The sequence below is a fragment of the Dermochelys coriacea genome, chromosome 1 (genome assembly GCF_009764565.3).
Source record: "Dermochelys coriacea isolate rDerCor1 chromosome 1, rDerCor1.pri.v4, whole genome shotgun sequence".
In the NCBI taxonomy this organism is placed as follows: Eukaryota; Metazoa; Chordata; order Testudines; family Dermochelyidae; genus Dermochelys; species Dermochelys coriacea.
The window spans coordinates 31,630,569-31,652,378 of record NC_050068.2 but is presented as its reverse complement, the minus strand read 5'-3'; the positions used below and the strand labels follow the sequence as shown (position 1 = coordinate 31,652,378).

The 21,810-nt window shown below is 42.9% G+C and overlaps 1 long non-coding RNA gene across 2 annotated transcripts; it reads left to right on the top strand.

Moving 5' to 3' along the window:
- The first annotated feature begins 328 nt into the window (after positions 1–328).
- Positions 329–20,232, top strand: LOC119843322. 2 transcript variants are annotated; one of them, XR_005288907.2, is made up of 5 exons: positions 329–618; positions 4,291–4,355; positions 4,867–4,910; positions 17,948–18,043; positions 18,441–20,232. It is a non-coding gene; the product is annotated as an uncharacterized LOC119843322 (long non-coding RNA). The 2 variants fall into 2 exon arrangements; XR_005288908.2 differs by lacking the exons at positions 17,948–18,043; positions 18,441–20,232 and adding an exon at positions 7,137–7,414.
- Positions 20,233–21,810: the final 1,578 nt, after the last annotated feature.

Here is a 21,810-nt window from a genome sequence, read left to right as displayed (position 1 = left end):
CTGGCTCGTGTTCAATTTGTGATCCACTATAACCTCCAGATGCCTTTCAGCAGTACTACCACCTACCCAGTTATTCCCTGTTTTTCAGTGAGCATTTGATTCTTTCCTTCCTAAGTGTACTACTTCGCATTTGTCTTTATTGAATTTCATGTTGTTGATTTCAGACCAATTCTCTAATTTGTCAAGGTTGTTTTTAATGCTAATCTTGTCCTCCAAAGTGCTTGGTTTCATCTGTAAATTTTATAAGCACACTCTCCACTCCATTATCCAAGTCATTAATGAAAATATTGAATAGTACCTGTGATAAATGAAGGGGTGGGGTAGCTCTCTTTTATGGACACCCAGCCAACCAGTTAGCTATAAAGTCCCTCTTGGTGTCTGTTCTCTGCTTGTTTTACCTTTAAAGGGTTAACAGAGCCCCCCAGGTAAAGGAAAGGGAGTGGGCACCTGACCAAAAGAGCCAATAGGAAGGCTAGAACTGTTTAAAATGGGGAACCAACTGCCCCTTTGTGTCTGTTGTTCTCTGGGAAAGAGGGGAGCAGTTATGCTATGAGACGCTGAAAGCCAGGTATGAGCATAGATCATACCTAGAACTACTTATTTGGAACCCCTAAATGTGTAAGTAGATCAGGATTGTTTAGAAAGATGTGATTAGGTTTATTTCTGTTTATTTCTTAGGGCTTTTGGACTCCTCTGTGCTAATCCCAGATGCTTTTGTTTGTAACCTTTAAGCTGAACCCCCAAGAAAGCTATTTTGGGTGCTTAATTTTTGGAATTGCTCTTTTAAAATCTAGCAAAAGTCTAAGTTCCAGATGTATTTTCTTTCTTTTTGTTTTTTAATAAAATTTGCCTGTTTTTTAAGAACAGGATTGATTTTTTTTTTTTTTTTTGGTGCCCTAAAAGGTTTGTGCATATGTTGTTTAATTAGCTGGTGGCAACAGCTGATTTTCTTTGTTTTTCTTTCTCGACTCTTCCCTGGGGGGGTGGGTGTGAAAGGGCTTGGGAGGGTACACAACAGGAAGGCATTCCAAAGTGCACCTTTCTGGTTTCAAAGGGTTTTTTTTGTTTAGTGTGGTGTGCTTGTGTGTTGTGTGTTTTTTTTTTTTTTTTTTTTTTTTTTTCATTTGGGTGGTGGGAGCATCTACCTATCCAAGGTCAGAGATAAACTGTAACTTTGGGAGTTTAATACAAGCCTGGAGTTGACAATATTAATTTTTAGAATCCTTGTGGGACCTCACCTTCTGCACTTGAAGTGCCAGAGGGGAATCAGCCTTGACAGTACTGGACCCAGGACTGATCCTGGTGGGATCCTGCTAGATTCATCCTTCCATTTTGACTGAAAAACGTTGATTTGTCCTGTTTTTTGAGGACAGTCTGTGATGGGGTGACTACTCCCACACTCACCCTGCAGGGTTTAATGATAGGTCAATTAACCCATTAGGCAGCTGATTAAGGAGGCTTAGCTGGGCAGGAATAGGCTGGGCCAATAAAGCCCAGGAGCTGAAAGTATAAGGGGGTGCTGTAGGGTTGCCAACTTTCTACTCACACAAAACTGAACACAGTTGTCTTGCCTCTCCAAGACCCTGTCCATTCCCTGAGGCCCCACCCCTCTCACTCCATCTCTCCTCCCTCTGTTGCTCACTTTACCCACCCACCCTCCCTCACTCATTTTCACCAGGCTGGCTCAGGGGGCTGGCATGCAGGAGGGGATGAGGGCTCCAGCTGGGGGTGTGGGCTCTGAGGTGAGGCCAGAAATGAGGAGTTCAGAGTGTGGGAGGGGGCTCCAGGCTGCAGCAGTGGGCTGGGATGTGAGAGGGGGTGAGGGCTCTGGGTGTGGGCTATGGTGTGGGGATAAGGGATTTGGGGTGCATGAGAGGGCTCCAGGTTGGGGTTGAGGGGTTTGGAGTGCAGGAGGGGGCTCTGGGCTGGGACAGGGAGTTAGGGTATGGGGTGTGTCTGAAGGTTCTGGCTGGGAGTGTGGGCTCTGATGTGGGGCCAGGGGTGAGGGATTTGAGGTGTAGGAGAGTGCTCCAGGCTGGGACCGAAGGGTTTGGAGGATGGGAGGGGGATCAGGACTGGGGTGGAGTGTTGGGGGGTGTGTGTGTGTGTGTGTGTGTGGGGGGGGAGGGGTTTGAGGGCTCTGGCTGGGGGTGTGGGCTCTATGGTGGGGCTAGGGATGTTGGGTATGGGGTGCAGGAGGGTGCTCCAGGCTGGGACTGAGGGGACTGGAGGCACAGCCAGGTGGCTCTGTGCACTTGCCCTTCTGCAGGTGCCAGCCTCACAGCTCCCATTGGCTGTGGTTCCCAGCCAATGGCAGATGTGGGGTGGCGCTTGGAGCAGTGTTTGGAGCTCCCTGGCTACCCCATATATAGGAGCCGCAAGGGTGATCTGCTAGCTGCTTCCTGGGAGTAGCGCGGCGTGGAGGCTAGCAGGGAGCCTGCCAACTCTGCTGTGTGGTGCCGCCAACTGGATAATGAATGGCCTGGTCAGTGGTGCTGATTGGAGCCACCAGGATCCCTTTGCAACTGGGAGTTCCGGTTGAAAACCAGACACAAGGTCACCCTACGGTGCTGGGAAAAGACAGACACTGCTAGGAGAAAGAGGAGTGAGTGAGGACTGCGGGCTGCTGTCACTCCCTGGGAAGAGGCTTTGGGAAATGGTAGACCTAGGGAAGAAAAGGGGAACTAGTGGTAGGAAGAAGCCTAAAGAGAAATCAGTGATGCCAGAGAGAAAAGGCCCAGATTGCTGAGCGGGGGTCGCTGGACTGGAACCCAGAGAAGAGGGCAGGCCTGGGTTCCCCTACCAGTCATTGGCAGTGAGTGGGAAGCCTGCCTAGGACTAGTGAGGAGCCGTGAGCATGGGCGTGTACTTGGTGCGGTTCACCTCCATCCCAGACACCTGCCCCTTTTGCAGCATGAGGGATACCCTGGCACATGTATACCTGGAGTGTACCAGGCTGCAGCCCCTATTCCGGCTCCTCACCAATATTTTATTACAGTTTTGGTTGCACTTCTCCCCTCACCTTCTTATTTATGCACTCCCTATCCGTGGCCCCACAAAGTCACGGGATCGCCTGGTCAACCTCCTCCTGGCCTTAGCTAAAATGGCCATCTATAAAACCAGAGTGAGGAGGTTGGCCGATGGAGTCTCCTGTGACTGTGGGGCCTATTTCTGATCCTCAGTCCGTTCACGCATCCGGGCAGAGTTCCTCTGGGTGGCGTCCTCTGAATCCCTTGACGCCTTTGAGGAGCAGTGGGCACTGTCCGGGGTTCTCTGCTCGGTGTCCCCATCTGGTTCCCTTCATTTGACCCTTTGACCACACTCCTGTCCCTGTTATTTCATTAGTTGTTCCCTGGAATTTTTTGGGTATATAGGTCCATGGATCCCCCTTTTAGGCTGGGGGGATTCTTTAGTGGTGGACAGGCTTCGCCCACCCACTTCCCAGATCCCAATAAGACTAGTGAGGAGCTAAACTCCCCCGGAAGTGGGGGACATGGACAGTGACATGGCTGGAGGGCCAAGCCATGAAAAAGACATTGCAGTTCCTGAGTCTGTGAGAGGATCTGCAGGCAAATAGAGTGATAATGTGCAAACTAATCCCCAGAGAATCAGGAGGCACAGATCTGGCAGTGAGTGATGTGTTCCATGACACACAGTCTTTCAACAAGTTTGTGTGAGTTTTGTTTTTGAAGAATAAAACTGTACTCTGAGGGATGGGCCTGAATAGTTTGGGGTGCAATGTTAGTCCTTAATTGGATGGTGGGGACAGGCCAGTGGCCCTGAAAATCTCTCTGAGGAAAGATAAATAGCTACCAACATACTCCATGTAATGTCTAACCATGCATAATACCACTTGCCTTAATTTACAGTGTATTCCTCTGTGATTTGTCTTAGCAACATGTTTGCTCACCCTCTTACTCTGAACAGTAGCTTCCATAGGGCTAGAGGCAATGGAAAGGCTCTGTTTAAACAGATATTTTTGATTTCCCCTGAGTGAATGTTGCACAGAGAAACATTTCTTGGATTGTTCCATACAGAAAAATATCTTCAAATTGTTTATATTCAGATCTTGATGGAACTAAAAGAGTTACTGCTTAAGAATAGCCTACCAGTGTATTGAGTCTTTGTGCTTTGAGTCTAAACCATTAAATAATGGTGCTTTGAAGTGTACAAAACAAAACTCTTAGCAATATATATATCATACATTTGAATTGCCAGTAGTAGTTCTGTCTGCAAAGTGAACAACAGTGTGATATTAAAAGACCAAGAACTGATTGTTTTATTTTTCAGATTCTGCTCTGTTATTCTCTCAGGACAAATTAAAATGCAGTGCAGTAAACCATGGTAACCCACTGGTGAGTGTTATAGGTCTGCTTTGTGCCAATCCAGAGTGAACATGAATCCTTTACGGTCCCCAGCCAATGAGGTTTAGCTCAAGCTACAGCAGCTTGTGCTTTTAGCTCTGGAGGTCCTTGGTTCAATCTGCAGTGTGTTGGTATGATGATTGCACCTCAGGCTCACTCTGATTGGTGAGTTTCAAAACTATATAGCCCAACTACTGAGTCAGTGTTAGCTGTGCGGACACCATCTGTCTGCCATAAGTACTTGTATGTCCCCCATGACCAAAGTATCTGAACAACTCGTAGCACTCCTGTGAGGTAAGGAAGTGAACAGGGCAGTTTCTTATGGAATTAAAAGTGAGACTGTACCATTTAGAAAACTTGGATGTGGAAATGATGCAAAAATCTTGCAGACTTTTTGAGGTCCCTTCCAAATCTACATTATTAGTCTCTAATAAATACAGTTGTATACTCTCTTTACTTACAAGTCTAACACACAGTCATATTTTAACTTTCATTCTGACAGTTTAAATGGACTCTGGCAGCTGTATGCAAGCTAAGGCATGAAGGGTGAGTGTTTGCTGGAGAAATGGAAGCTTTCCCAATATGATCTCAAGTGGAAAATCATTATTTGAAGTAATCCTATTGTAGATCTTCTTCCAAGACTCCTTCAGCACTAATAATACACCTAGTATCCTCAGTCTTTTGTGAAGTCTTGGTGCTGATGGACTTATGTATGTATGGTCACACAGAGGTGTAGCATAAATTTTGTTTTTAACTTGCTTCTCCAAACAGTTATGCATTTGGAGGTATTTAACATTTATTAATCATGTTTATAACAGTAGTGCCTAGGGAACCAATCAAGATCATGGTCCCATTGTATTAGGTAGTGTACAAACACAGCAGTAGCTAGGCTCTGCTCCAAAGAGCTTGCAATCTTACTAGGGAAGACAGATGTAGGAGATAGGAGTATAACACAAAAGCAGAGTGAACAATGTGATGGTGGTAAATGGAACTTTAGTGTCACTATATTTGGAGATGTCTGTGGGCTGGAAGTGGGGTTTAGTTAGGAGGGGATAACTGAAACACAATGAAAAGTAAAGGGAGTGCAAGGGACAGAGCAGGGGGGAAGAGGAGGGCCCGTGTGGAGTGATTATGAGATCTGAAATTCTTGCTATGCTGCAGCAAAGGAGTGGAAAAGATCACTATCCTGCACTTTCTTTTTGTGCAGCCACTAAAAGAGATCTCTCCAGGATCCTTTTAATACTGGGGAGATACCAACTTTCTTCAGGCAAACAGCTATAATTTAACAGCTGAACATAAGAATGGCCATACTGGGTCAGACCAAAGGTCCAGCCAGCCCAATATCCTGTCTACTGACAGTGGCCAATACCAGGTGCCCCAGAGGGAGTGAACTTAACAGGTTATGATCTAGTGATCTCTCTCTTGCCATCCATCTCCACCTTCTGACAAACAGAGGCTAGGGACACCATTCCTTGCCCATCCTGGCTAATAGCCATTAATGGACTTAACCTCCATTAATTTATGTAGTTCTCTTTTAACCCTGTTGTAGTCCTAGCCTTCACAACCTTCTCAGGCAAGGAGTTCCGCAGGTTGACTGTGCACTGTCTGAAGACAAACTTTTTTATTTGTTTTAAACTTGCTGCTCATTAATTTAATTTGGTAGTTCCCAGTTTTTGTATTATGGGAACAAGTAAATAACTTTTTGTTTACTTTCTCCATGCCACTCATGATTTTATAGACCTCTATCATATCCCCCCCTCAATCTCCTCTGTTCCAAGCTGAAAAGTCCTAGCCTCTTTAATCTCTCCTCATATTGGACCCATTCCAAACTCCTAATCACTTTAGTTGCCCTTCTCTGAACTTTTTCTAATGCCAGTATATCTTTTTTGAGATGAGGAGACCACATCCGTACGCAGTATTCAAAATGTGGGTGTACCATGGATTTATATAAGGGCAATAAGATATTCTCTGTCTTATTATCTATCCCTTTTTTAATAATTGCAACATCAAGAAACACCCCAATATATATGTTCTAGGCTCCTGCCTTCCCTACCCAAGTTGGGACCTGTTGAACTATTTCTGCTCCAAACACAAGCCCAATAGGTAATACAAGTGGGACTGGTGAGCGAATAGACGCTGTGGGGCTAATTGCTCACTGCCTTGAACAATGTGTCGTCATTAGCACCTCTGTGAAGTAGATGTAAAACTCCACTGTTCTGATTTGGTAACATTTTATGTCCACTTTGCACAGAAGTAAACTCCTGCAAAGGGTGCAGGGCAGTGGAAAATCAGGCCCAGAGAGGCTGAACAGTGATGAGAATGTAATGTGTGATGGAAGTTTGATTTCCAGGTGTGCTAGTGGCACCATTTATGCAAATGAGACAGGCCTAGCGACGGAAATGTGGTTCTTTGTTTTTTGTAATGAGTTGATTTTTCTCTTGCTGTGTAAGCTCAACAAATAAAATTAGAAAACGTGATCCTGATTCACCACTACATTACTCCAGTTTTATGCTGGTGGTGTTTCATCCATTTCAATGGACTGATATCTGTGTAAAACTGGTGTATCTCAGTTGTGAGTCAGGCTCCTATTTCCCACTTATCTGGTAGCGATGTCAGATGTGTGAATGAAAGCACTAGGCATTAGTGATGAACATATTGTAATTCATTTTATGTGAAAAAGAAGGAAAGAACTAGGTCAAGTAGAAACATTCAAAATGATCTTGTAACTGGAATAAAAAAGCAATTGATTCATGTTGAATTTTCATATTTCAGCTTGGATAACTAGCAAAAAATGGATGAAGGAAGCTGAGATTAGAGTCTGACGTATTAAAGTCAGATGATGCAACTCACTACATGTTTTCCAGTGCTGTGAAAATAAGGAATTAGCTTTCTTCTGACATGAAAGCTAAATCAGAGGAACTTAAAAAGAAAATATATCTGTTTTATGTTTGTAAATTGGAACATTCTTGCCCCAGCAACTCATGCTTCCTGAATAGACTATCTTCACATGGACATGCTTCCCTTGACAATAAAATGAAAACATAAGTTTGCATCATTCTCTAGAATCTATTTAAGGAGTATCTTGGTATTTAAGGTCACTAGTTTTCAAACAGGAAGTGGAGATACACTGTGGGAAAAATCTCTAATGTAAATATTTGAAGAATATTGATATAGTAAAAAAAAAAAAAAAACAACCAAACACAAAGGGACCAAGAAGTAAGCTCAAATTTTACACCCTCAGACAAATCTAATAGCCATTTTAGACGCATCAGATCACTAAATTTCATTCATTAAGTTGATAAGGTACCATATTTGGATTTCCACAATCTATTCGGTGGGTAACTCATAGAACATTGTGCCACATAGAAAGTGTATAAGGAAGGTGAATAAATAGTAGCAGCGTTGAGAGGAAAAACACCCTAGTCTGTATTAGAAATTGGTTGATGAACAAGAAACAGAGAAATCTTAGTAGTAACAACACGTATTTATATTGCAATAGCACCCAAACTGAGTGCGAAGGTGTGATCAAAAGCAGCATAGAGGTCAAAGGGATGAGGATCATTAAGAGGCCTGAGATTTGATCAGAAAGAGATCTCTAGAGAGTTTGATAAGGGCAATTTCAGAGGTCTGATGAGGATGGAAGCTAAATTGGATAGGGTCTAGTATAGAGCTGGAGAAGATGAACACAGAGCAATAGCTGTGCCTAGCATGCTCAATGAGTTTAGAGGTGAAGGGTAACAGGGTGAGAGGGGAGTTGAGGGAGAGCTTTTCAGGCTGGGGAGACCTGTGGATGTTTGTATAGTGAAGTAAAGGAGACAGGACAGTGAAAGATAAAGGAGAGGGTCTGAATGGTGGTCAGTGAAGACAGTAGGTAGGAAAGGCTAGGAGATGAGAAGGTAGTGGGGAGAGGGGAAGGGAAATAAAGGAGGGAGATAGTGGAAGATCTCGTAGATCTCTTTGAAGAAGGTGGCAAGATCCTGTGTGGAGTGGGAGGAGGGGTGAATGTTCAAGGCGGGTGTCAATGATCACATATAAAGTGGTGGGAGTTGTGGGAATGAGATTCAGTGAGGGAGGGAAAACATTGCTCTTTGGCAAGGAATATGATAAAAGTGAAGTAAGTACAGGTGGTCAGAAGTGTGAGCTACTGCAGGGGGCTATATTGGATTTGGGACCCATCTTTAACCTTATGCTAGTAGGAGAAGGTGTACATTTAACAGTCAAATTTGTTGACACAACCCAAATTGGTAGGGTAGCAATCACACAAGACTGAATAGCAGTGTCCTAGAACTGTGGCTGTATGAAGTGGGATGAAACTGAGAACTAAGAAATGTTAAATCACTCACCCAGAAAGGAGACAAATAATAGACTCTCAGAAATGGAGGGCTGGAAGGGACCTCAAGAGGACAGCTAGTCCATTCCCTCTTCCCCCCCCCCCCCCCCCCACATTGAGGCAGGATTAAATATACCTAGGCTATCCCTGACAGGTGTTTGTCTAATCTGTTCTCAACCTATTTACCATTGTGGGCCGCATCCACACAATATATATACTACCTGTATGGCCCTGAGGATGTCACATGAACTGCAGCTGTGTGCTGATTGGGCTGTAAGCAATCCCCAGGCTGCAGGTTGAGAACTGCTGACCTAGACCATATCTGACAGGGGTTTGTTAGAAACTGGGGGGCATATCCAAAAAGCATTAAGTCCAAGAAACACCTGGGTGAGAGTAGAGAGCTCATAACATAACATCATTGTGAACAAATCTTTTTGGAAAGTATGCCTAGGGAAATAACACATAACATAAGGTCCTGATCCTACACTTTATAATGTAGGCAGGCTGCTGTGTCCATGTGAAGTCCAACTGATAACAGTAGTCTGTCCTTGTGTTGTAAATTTCTGGTTCAGGGCTTAAGACAGCACTGGGGCATAGGCTGTGGAGCCAGGGCAGGGCCAGCAAGGCTACACCCTGACCACTTTTTGGCCAGGCCAACTCTGAACCACACTGCAATCTGGCATGCAGGGTTACAATGTGACTCCCTCAGATTTGGAGGGGGTGAGTATAGGGACTCATTGGCCAGGTGGGTCAGGCTTCTGGGATGGGGATGGCAATGGAGGGGCCAGAGAGGGGAAGAGGAGGGTCAGTCGGGGGAGGGGAGGGCAAATCTCTGAGCCCCCCCACTCTAAAAGGCATTGCTCAACCTCTGTTGGAGCCTTCAGACAGACTGCTGCACAGTATTCCCAGCTCTCTCGATTTCATCATGAGTCTTACAATATTTGGTGCTTTTCTTAAAGCCCAAGCTCCTTGAATCATATGACTATGAGAAGCTCAGCTTTCTTTTTTTTTCTTTTTTGAAGTGAGACTTTAGCCCTCATGAGTGCAGAAAAAAATTGGAAAATGTGATCCCTAATAACTGAAAACCAGCAGGCAAATAAAAGGAACCCAAAATGTATTATTTTAAAACCAATCTCATGATTTTTTTTGGGCCTGGCTCATGATTTTTGAACACTTGGGTTTAACACTACTGTTTTGGTGTGATTGTAATACAATATACACTATTGCCTCTCAGAGTTTACAATGGAGATATAGATGTATATGTATATATTCACACTTTGACAAAATACAAAGAATGGCAACAAAAATATACAGTTTTATATAAGGAACTAAATTTATATGAGGAAACTAAATTTATTTATTTGACTAGAAAAGACTAATAGACTGACATGATCTCTGCTTATAAATACTTCCAAGGTCACAGTACAGCTGAAAGAAGGGAATTATTCACTGCTTCAGAAAATGGTAGGACAGGGATCAATTGCCTGAAGAAAAAGCGTATGAAAAGTTCTTAACAATAAGAATGTTAGTATAGTATTGTCAGAGTAATAATTAGTGGTCATTGAATTGCCGTCACTACAGCTATATAACAGATGGCAAGCTGTTGTACAGAAAAACAAAGGATTAAAAATCCTAACTAAATATATTCAGAGATTTTCTTAGGAAAACTCTAGACTATAACTGTGTGGAGTGTGAAGCATTAATTGGTCATCACATAGCATAGACAAACATGGTCATTCAGACTTCAACAATGAAATAAATATGCACAGAGAGGGTTTGGGAAATGGTGTGTGGCTTGGGTGTATGACTAAATGTGCCCATCAAATGAGATAAGGAGAAGGAAAAGACAGGTTCCTGGGAAGGAGCCTATGTGACTTAGGTGACCAGCCACACAACCCAAATAACACATGGTGAACAGCAAACAGTCAGAGCAGAGAGTCTGCAAACAACCCACAGCCTGGAATTAATCATCATTAAACTACTCAGTGGACAACAAGTATGGTATGAAGAATAGGTTAGCAAATGATTCACACACCAAAGAAGGGCTATATTATTCATAATTAATTGTTCACCAACTTTATATCACAGCACATTAAAACAAAGAGTTGACTCAGCAAAAGCTGACTTTTATTCCTCAGAAATAAACTTGTAAAACAGTGCAGCATTAAATAGAAGGGATCAGCTTGCTTTCCATTATATACCATATCTATCGACTGGGTTATCCTGTTCTCATTACATTTTCAATTTTTTCCTCAGACGTCATCATCATTTGGTCACTTATATCAACTTCATTTGCCATTGTATTGTTTGTTATAAATGTGTGCTTCTAAAATAGGATTTTTTTCCTGTGTTAAGCTTTTTACTGGTAGCTTCAAATCTTTGACCCCAATCATTTGCTGTTGGCCTATTGGGATTGCTTAGTGCATCACAAGTCTGGATGTACACCAGTTATTATTAGTTATAGCCCCTGTGGGGTCATCCACACAAATAAAAAAAGATTACCCAGAGGAATTTACAACCTAATTCTCATCTTTCTGGAAAATCCACTGCTGTGTTGGATAAGGAATATACTAAACAATACTATTATAGTAAATCGTGACAGATTTGGCAATTTCTTGCAATATGTTTGAATTAAGTTTGTTTCTTTGGGGTCCATTAGTTTAAATGGTTTATATATTATTGTGGGCCAGGACTGTAGGTAACCTCTTGAGGATGGAGACATGACAGATATCAGACCTGGGGGTACAGAAGACTATATGGAACACTGTGCCAGACAAGATTGGACTTTTGGAACAAAAAGTGTGAAGTGGTTTTCCTGAGGAATATTTTGGGGGAGGTAAATGCAAATTCCCCCCATCTGTTATGCAAAAACCCAGCCTTTTGAAGCTACATGATAAGGAGTGAGCTATTGTCTGCTGTTCCACATGAGGCCAAAATCAAAGGCCCTAGTTGTATAAAGGAAAGATTGAACTATTCATGGTTGTTCTGGTTCTGAATCTGAGACAGTTATGAACTTGTAACTATGGGTAAAATCCAGCTGGGGGCTTTAAAGGAAGGACTGATACCTACCAGTGCTTTTTTAGGTATGCATGTAGGTTCTTTTATTGCTTTTAATATATTTTCTCTGTAATGCTTTCACCTTAAGAATAAATATGTTTACTTAGAAAGATCTGCATGGTAACTTGCAACTGCTGTCAATTACAACTGTTCAAAAACTTCAGAGAGAAAGCAAAGCACTCTATCCAAGAGAAGTGAGGGCTGGAGAGCTAGTAGCCTTGAGTGGGTGCTCTTGGTGGGCCACAGAGGGAAAATACCAGGTGCAGTTGCCCTGAACTGTGACAATTCACGTAATGGTGTAATTAACAGGCCATACCTCAAGTACAATACAGTATATATATTAAAAGTCTGAGGAACAGGTATTAGTAATGCCCAAATTACTGTGATTTCAAGGTCATAAGAGGAATTTAAAACATATTGCAAATTTATAAAAAATGACTTTTCCATTGCTATATAGTATGACCTGCAGATCCTAAAAGCCTTGGTGGAGTCAGAGTGTGACTATGCATTTCTGCATAGTACTATACATTCAGAATCGCCAAGTTATATATATGATATAATAATAGTAACTTCAGTAATCTAAAATATTGGTCAAGGGTTTAATAGTTCATAATCAACCTTTAATCTGTCCATAAAACTTTCACTCCTTTTCCTGAATGTTGTGACTGTAATGAAACTTTTAATGTTTTAGTAATAACATGAACTGTTATGCTCAGTAAGAAGAATTACAGGAAGTAATCTTTGCTGACCTACAGCGATGAGATGTAGAGTTGACATGTTAGCCTATTAATTTCAATTGTGCAAATCTCTGGAGGCATAGTGACTCATAGCCCTCCGCAGCTAGCCTGTGTTGTAAGTTTGATTCCCAGCATCAAGTATGACATCTGGAACTCATGTGATAGTTAGAGGTAAGTGTTTGGATTGTATTTACCATCCTCATTTTACAGAGGTGATTCTTTTTACCTTTTCTTCTATTAAAATTCTTCTTGTAAGAAATTGAATGCTTTTTTTCATTGTTCTTAAGATCCAAGGCTTTGGGTCTGTGGTCACCTATGCAAATTGGTGAGGATTTTTATCAAACCTTCCCCAGGAAGGGGGGTGCAAGGTTTTGGTGAGGATTTTGGGGGGGAAAGACGTTTCCAAACTACTTTTTCCCGGTAATAAACCCGGTTAGACATTTGGTGGTGGCAGTGAAAGTCCAAGGGCAAAAGGTAAAATAGTTTGTACCTTGGGGAAGTTTTAACCTAAGCTGGTAAAAGTAAGCTTAGGAGGTTTTCATGCAGGTCCCCACAACTGTACCCTAGAGTTCAGAGTGGGGAAGGAACCTTGACAGGCTCAATGACTTCTATAATATGACTACTAGAGTACAATGTATTCTTTACTTATCCTTTGATCTGATTATGTTAGATGGGCCTTTTTTCACAGTCCACTGAAGTCAGTAGTTAAGACTCCCAGGGACTTTAATGGTCTTTGGATCAGGCCCTTATTTTGGACAGGCAGGCGCTTAAGTCACTCATCTGCTTCTGCTGTTAGAATATGGAACAGATTGTTTCTTTCCTCTTTTATGTTGACTGTTCCCTGAGCATCCATCTAATTTTCAAGTATCATAACATTTTATCACCTTCCTCCATGCACAGAATACCAGAAAGTAGGGATGATAAACACCTGTTGCGGAAAAAAGCCAATTTCCTTGCCAAAAGGGCATTGTTGTTGTAAAATTTTAGTGCTTTGACCACTCTAGTTTTAAGTGTCCCATATATATATATAATTATGAACCAAACTGTTCCAAGCTATTAGACAGATCCTTCCACCCCAAAATGTTTTCTCTCACAAGTGTCCTCTGTTTTGAATGACTAAGACAATTTTTGATCCCCTCTCACACTGTGTGACTTTGTATATTTATCTTTTATTGCGTTTATTTATCACCGATGGAAGCTGAAAGCCTCTATTTATCTATACACTAAGTACTGCTCAACCAGGAGCAATGCAAATTTCTCACCACTAAACCAGCAGTGCACCTCAGTCATTACCTGGAGGTACCCATTAGAGGAACTTTTATCCAATAAACTTCCTGTCAACTCCTCCCGTCCCGAAGGAGAGTGTGCGGTAGTCACCTCCATGGTGCCTGTCAGCCTGACACCAGAGTCTAAAGACAACGCTCCATGAGTTATGAGGAAGGGACAAGCCATGAGCAGGGATTGATGTGGTATGTATATTGACCTCCAGAAGCCCCTCGGACACTGTATAAAATTTGCATGGAACCCCGCTGTGTATTGGAATCACTCTTCATAGTGGGGAGATTAGACTGTAAACAGCTTGGAGCAGGAACCTAGCCATATCCTGTACAGATTTATACACTTGAGGTTAATGGGTATAAATTGGCTCAGAACAGATTTCATTGTGAAAAGAAAAGGAGTACTTGTGGCACCTTAGAGACTAACAAATTTATTTGAGCATAAGCTTTTATGAGCTATAGCTCACTTCATCGGATGCATTCAGTGGAAAATACAGTGGGGAGATTTATATACACACACAGAGAACATGAAACAATGGGTATTACTATACACACTGTAAGGATGATGAAGATGTAGCGCTACATTGATGACATCTTCATCATCTGGACCCATGGAAAGAAGCCCTTGAGGAATTCCACCATGATTTCAACAATTTCAGTCCCACCATCAACCTCAGCCTGGACCAGTCCACACAAGAGATCCACTTCCTGGACACTATGGTGCTAATAAGCGATGGTCACATAAACACCACCCTATACCGGAAACCTACTGACTGCTATTCCTACCTACATGCCTCCAGCTTTCATCCAGACCACACCACATGATGTATTGTCTACAGCCAAGCTCTACGGTACAACCACATTCGCTCCAATCCCTCAGACAGAGACAAACACCTACAAGATCTCTATCAAGCATTCTTACAACTACAATACCCACCTGCTGAAGTGAAGAAACAGATTGACAGAGCCAGAAGAGTACCCAGAAGTCACCTACTACAGGACAGGCCCAACAAAGAAAATAACAGAACACCACTAGCCATCACTTTCAGCCCCCAACTAAAACCTCTCCAACGCATCATCAAGGATCTACAACCTATCCTGAAGGATGACCCATCACTCTCACAGATCTTGGGAGACAGGCTAGTCCTTGCTTACAGACAGCCCCCCAATCTGAAGCAAATACTCACCAGCAACCACACACCACACAACAGAACCACTAACCCAGGAACCTATCCTTGCAACAAAGCCCGTTGCCAACTCTGTCCACATATCTATTCAGGGGACACCATCATAGGGCCTAATCACATCAGCCACACTATCAGAGGCTCGTTCACCTGCGATTCTACCAATGTGGTATATGCCATTATGTGCCAGCAATGCCCCTCTACCATGTACATTGGTCAAACTGGACAGTCTCTACGTAAAAGAATAAATGGACACAAATCAGACGTCAAGAATTATAACCTTCAAAAAGCAGTCGGAGAACACTTCAATCTCTCTGGTCACTCGATTACAGACCTGAGAGTGGCTATTCTTCAACAAAAAAACTTCAAAAACTGACTCCAACAAGAGACTGCTGAATTGGAATTAATTTGCAAACTGGATACAATTAACTTAGGCTTGGGAGTGGATGGGTCATTACACAAAGTAAAACTATTTCCCCATGTTATTCCCCCCATCCCACCCCCCACTGTTCCTCATACGTTCTTGTCAACTGCTGGAAATGGCCCACCTTGATTATCACCACAAAAGGTTTTCTTCCTTCCCCCCACACTCCCTACCCGCTGGTAATAGCTCATCTTAAGTGATCACTCTCCTTACAGTGTGTAAGGTAATACCCATTGTTTTATGTTTTCTGTGTGTGTATATAAATCTCCACACTGTATTTTCCACTGAATGCATCCAATGAAGTGAGCTGTAGTTCACGAAAGCTTTTGCTCAAATAAATTTGTTAGTCTCTAAGGTGCCACAAGTACTCCTTTTCTTTTTGCGAATACAGACTAATGCGGCTGCTACTTTGAAACCTTTCATTGCGAGTGTCTGCACTTTGTAGTAATGCAGCACCAAGCACCCTGTCATACTCAATAAGGGCAAACAACAATAATAGGTGACACAGAAATGCTTTAGTCAAGAGGCATCCAAAAACTCTACAATTAAACTAAAAATCAAGAACTGGATCCCATTATCAGATAAAAAGCCTGAATCAACATACCAATATCTGAACAAACTTCTACCACCCTCCTTTCTGTAACAGCAAAATCTGCAGAAACACCTCAAACTGACACAAAAGCCACAGACAAAAATGTCTGTTACCTCACACAAAAGGAGGATGGATTTTAGTACTGCTGAAGGGGGAGAGCATTCCAAAGTCAATGGCTATCAACAAAGTGAGCCTTAACTGCTTCCTTGTCAAGATTAAAATATAGGGAGTCAGAAGGTCCAGCCTTGCAGATTTCAGTGGCCCCCACAAGAGAAAAAAGCAACAGATGTTCCCACAGATAAATTGGCCCAATGTTATTGAAGGTTTTGAAGTGTAGAATTAAATCCCTGATGAGCACAGGCTGAGAAAAAGGAGAGTATGAAGTTGACAGGGCATGGGTGTCCTTACTCTTGAGAACATAAGCTTTTGAATCAGCCTGCTGATGTGTTCTTTGGGGACTGCATTGCAATCATCTAGCCTGGAGGTCACAAAGGAGTGGATCACTGGACCAAAGTCAGTATCCAGAAAAAAAGTCACAACTTACAAGTGTACCAGAAATAGGAAGAGACACTCTGGACCACAGACACTACTTATGCTAATGTCAAGATTTAAAGAGAAAAAAACCTAAATGACTAAAAATCAGCACACTTATATTGTGTTGTTCTGCATTAGACCGCTAAGTGCTTTCCAAAGGTGAGTAAGCATTATTATCCCTATTTTACAGATGGAAAACTGAGGCATATAGAGGTTAAGTGACTTGCTCATTGTCACACAGCAAATCAAAGCCAGAGATCAGAAATGAAAAAAGTCAAGTTTCCCAATTCCTAATCTGGTGCTCTATCTGCTGGACCACACAAGGGCCAGGCTAGCATTCCACGGCTATAGGAAGTACAGCTGGCCAAAACTTGGGAGGGGGGGGTTGTTTGCAAGAAGTTTCAGTATTTCAGAATTTGCTTTCATTCCCATTTGGAAAAAATGAAAATTTACCAACAATTTCCAAGTGATCCAGAGATCTCCCCAGAATATCATGCAATTTCTTGCAAAGCCTTGCTACACTTTCCTCTCTGTGAACACTGGGCAGAGCAATATTGAAGAGAACTGGTAACCATGGTAGAGGAGTAGATTGAAGTGTGTCTGAAATAATACACACGTTGGAATTAAATTGTACTTTGATCATCTTTGTGTGAGAAGAGCAAGTCCATACTGGAGGGCAGTACTCTGCCACCGAATAACATTGTGCCAATGCTGAAATGCGTAACATTTGAGCATTGGCACCCCATGTCATTCTGACCAGTTTTCCAAGCAGGTTGTTGTGTGGTTTGACCTTAATCGCTGACTTTGTAAGATGGTCACGATATGTGAAAGTTCTATCCAACATGACACCACATGGGGTGGGTATAAATCATGCTTTATTCCCTGACCATTGAGAACTATATTCAGCTCTCTGCCTTCTTGTTCATGGTGTAAGTGGAAGGTAGTTGACAGTCTTACTTTCACTTGGTATCAGATGCCACTGACAACAATAAATTGGCCATAGCTGCCATATCTGTATTCAGAACTCTCAAGTTGGTTGATATGGAAAGGTGACAGACAGCACCTTTGGGACAAACCTTGGATGAGGACACAAATAAAACTCATCCTTAAAGAAGATCATATGGGGGCCCAGACATTAAGACATGCAGCTCTCAGAGTCTTCTGGCCAAGGTGATGGCAACCAAAAATTCCACCTTCACTGACAGATGTAGCCAAGAGCAAGTAGCCAAAGGCTCAAGCAGGGGATCCATAATTCTTGACAACACTAAGTTTAGATCCCAAAGTGGAATGGGGTCTTACACCTGAGGATACAGTTTGACTAGGCCTTTCAAAAACCTTATGGACATGTTGTTAGAGAAAATAGAGCAATTATCCACTTTAGGATGGAATGCTGAAATAGCCGCCAGATGTAATTTGATCAAACTAACAGCCAACCCTTGGTGTTTCAGGTACAATAAATAATCTATTATGTATTGAACCAAAGAATGGGACAGAGATACCCTTCAATAGCGAGACCAAATGGAGAAACATCTCCATATAGAGAGGTAAGTAGCCCTAGTAGAAGGCTTTCTATTATTTAGGAGGATCTCTTGAGCAAGACCACTCTTTAACTTCTAGCCATAATGAAGAGATTGCAGGCTCAGGTGGAGTAGGTGACCATGATCTTGTGAGATTAGGTCCAAGTCCAGTAGAAGTGAGATAGGACAGTGACAGGAAAGTGAAGAACCATCGTCGACAGGCCCACACTGAGACCATGCGTATAACTCTGGCATGATCCCATCTTATCTTTAGTAATACCCTGTGAATGAGCAGGATTGGTGGGAAAGCATAGAGGAGCCTGCCTGACCAAAGCAGTAAGAATGCATCTGTTAGGGAATCCAGGCTGTGGCTTCCTAGGAAATAGAACAGCTGACACTTTCTGTTGGTCCTTGTCACAAATAGGTCTATTTGAAGAAACCACCATCGAAGGAAGATGTATGTGACCACATCCAGGTTAAGAGACCATTTTTGGTGATTCATAAATGATCTATTCAGATGATCTGACAGACCATTTTGGACTCCCAGTAAGTAAAAAGCTTCTAGATCTATTGAACTGGCAATGCCGAGTTCCCAAGCAGAGTTGCTTCGACAGAGTGGAGAAGAGTGGACTCCTCCCTGCGTGTTGAGATGGAACATAGCTGCTGTGTTGTCTGTGAGAACTATGAGAACTGTGGGAACAAGCTATTTCCTTTGATCTATGGCAGAAACACTTGCCACACCAATCCCACAGCTTTCAGCTCTTGGATGTTGATGTCCATAGAACTTTGCTTTACACACCATAGACCCTAAGTCTATAGAGAATCCTGATGGTGCTCCCAGACAAGGGCAAATGCATCTGTCACTAATGTGAGCATCAGTTGTGGGCGGCCAAAGGGAACATCTAGACATACATTATCCAGAGCTGTCCACCAATCTAGGGAGGTGATGATATGAGAAGGCACCCTCACCACCGACTCTAGATGGCGATGGCTCAGTGGGTAGACTAAGGCCAGCCAGCCTTGTAGAATTCTGATGAACAGTCTAGTGTATTGAACCACATAAATGTGGGAGGCCATATATTCCAGGAGCCTCAAACAGTTTTGTGCTGTAGTGACCGGGAGAGCTTTGAGATCTACAGTGATTGAATTGCCTGAAACCTCCAGTCTGGAAGAAAAGCTCTGGCCTGAGTTGACTGGATCAGAGCTACACAGAATCAGCCCTTGACAAGCCAGTCATCCGAGTAAAAGTAAATTTGGACTCCTGATCTTTTGAGGAAGGCAGTTACTACTGCCATAACTTTTGTAAAAACATTAGGAGCTCCTGACAAGCCAAATGGTAGTACCACTAATTATTTTGATTTACCAGAAATCTGAGGTACTTCCTCAGCGCTTGGTGGATTGCCACATGGAAGTAGGAATCTTTTAAGTTGAGCGTGGCATACCAGTCTCCAGGGAGTGGATAAGAGAAGTGAAGGTGACCATGCAAAACTTCACCTTTTTTAAGAATCTGTTAAGTTGATGCAGGTCTAAAACTGGTCTGAGACACTTATACACCCCACTTTCAGGATCATGAAATTGCCGGAATAAAACCCCTTTCCTCTGAGACAGTGTGGAACCTCCTCTATAGTCCCCAACCAAATGAGAAAGTATACCTCCTGGTGAAGGAGTTCCTGATGAGAGTGTCCCTGAAGAGAGATGGGCAGGGAGGGATAGAAACAAATTGGTAGATATATGCCACTTCCACAGTGTTCATGATCCACTAGTCCAAAGTAATCCAGGCCAAGGATTGAAGAAGTGGGACGTTTGCAAACCATTTGTTGGGGAGATAGGGCCTGGAAACTTGCATGGAATCCTCAAGAGGCTCATCAAAATGATTGTGTGGCACTTCCCACATATCTTGGGAAGTCTTAAAGGGCCTGGAGTTGGAGCAGCAATGGGGGGAGGCGTGTTTCAATAACCCCTGGACCTCCTTTTTGTCAGGTCCTATTGAGGAGGTGGCAGCCTGATTCCCCAAAAGGTCTCTCTCATTAGCTGCTGTAACAGTTCTGGAGGTGGATGGGAGTAAAGATAATCCAACCCTGGAAAGGGCACATAGTTCTTGTGCTCTGCCCATTTGAGGTGGGAGAGAATGAAGATAGGCTCTGCCATAGTGTCTATGTGGGCTCCAATATCATCTCATTGATTGGCAGTGCCACCCTAGATAGACATTTTAGTGAAGACACATCTATCAGGAGATGATATGAATGTCATCCTTGACCTGAATGCCCAAATCTGAAACCACACTCTCTAACAATTGTAATCATCAGGATGAGGTGAAGTTGCCTCTGAGGAAACTGCCTTGCCCAGAAAGGATGAGGAGGAAGGCAAGACTGGAAGTGATTCAACTTCTTCCACAGAATGCTCCTCTGGTTCCTCAAGTGCCTCTTTGGGCTTGTCTTCCCTATCGCACTAAATCAGTACTGCTGCAATCGATGTAGCAGCAATGATTTACCAGGTCTGGTGAAGATGCAATAAGTTGACAAGAGAGCGCTCTCCCATTGACGTAATTAATCCACCTCAATGAAAGGCAGAAGCTATGTCGATGGGAGAGTGTCTCCCGCCAAGGTAGTAGGTTGTAGACACCGCATTAAATCAATGCAAGTTACATCACTTAGGGGGGTGGGGTTTTTACACCACTGAGCAACATACCTTATGTTGACGTAAGAGGTAATGTAGACAAGGCCTTCTTGATGCTCAGTACTGGGCATGGTACCAGACACTGGCTATGAGGCAGCTGGGTGCGAAGACTGACCCCGCCTGGACAAGGGCACTGAAGAGGCATGATGAGGGAAGGATTTAGAAGCTGGGGGAAAACCTCAGGGATTCCAAAAGGGACTCTGAGAAGAGGCTGGATCCCAGTGACCTTCTGGCCACATTCCCATGGTATCTCCAACAGCGGGTTTGCGATGGTATGCAGAGAGGGAGGATCTGTGTGAGGACTGGAGGGTTCCGCTCCAAGGTTGTGAGATAAAAGATCCCACTTCTGAATTTGATGAAGAAAATTCCCCTTCCTCCAATCATGGAGGGGCTGCTCCAGTCAGTGCTGGGGACCAGTGCCAAGAACCTGGCAATGGGCAGAGTATCACCAACTGTCAAAGTTCCTTCCCCACTCTAGGGTACAGATGTGGGGACCTGCATGAAAACCTCCTAAGCTTACTTTTACCAGCTTAGGTTAAAACTTCCCCAAGGTACAAACTATTTTACCTTTTGCCCTTGGACTTTCACTGCCACCACCAAATGTCTAACCGGGTTTATTACCGGGAAAAAGTAGTTTGGAAACATCTTTCCCCCCAAAATGCTCACCAAAACCTTGCACCCGCCTTCCTGGGGAAGGTTTGATAAAAATCCTCACCAATTTGCATAGGTGACCACAGACCCAAAGCCTTGGATCTTAAGAACAATGAAAAAAGTATTCAATTTCTTACAAGAAGAATTTTAATAGAAGAAAAGGTAAAAAGAATCACCTCTGTAAAATGAGGATTGTAAATACTTTACAGGGTAATTAGATTCAAAACATAGTGAATCCCTCTAGGCAAAACCTTAAGTTACAAAAAGACACAAAGACAGGAATATCCATTCTATTCAGCACAGCTTATTTTCTCAGCCATTTAAAGAAATCATAATCTAATTCATATCTAGCTAGATTACTTACTAAGTTCTAAGACTCCATTCCTGTTTTGTCCCCGGCAAAAGCATCCCACAGACAGACCCAGACCCTTTGTTTTTCCCCCCCTCCAGCTTTGAAAGTATCTTGT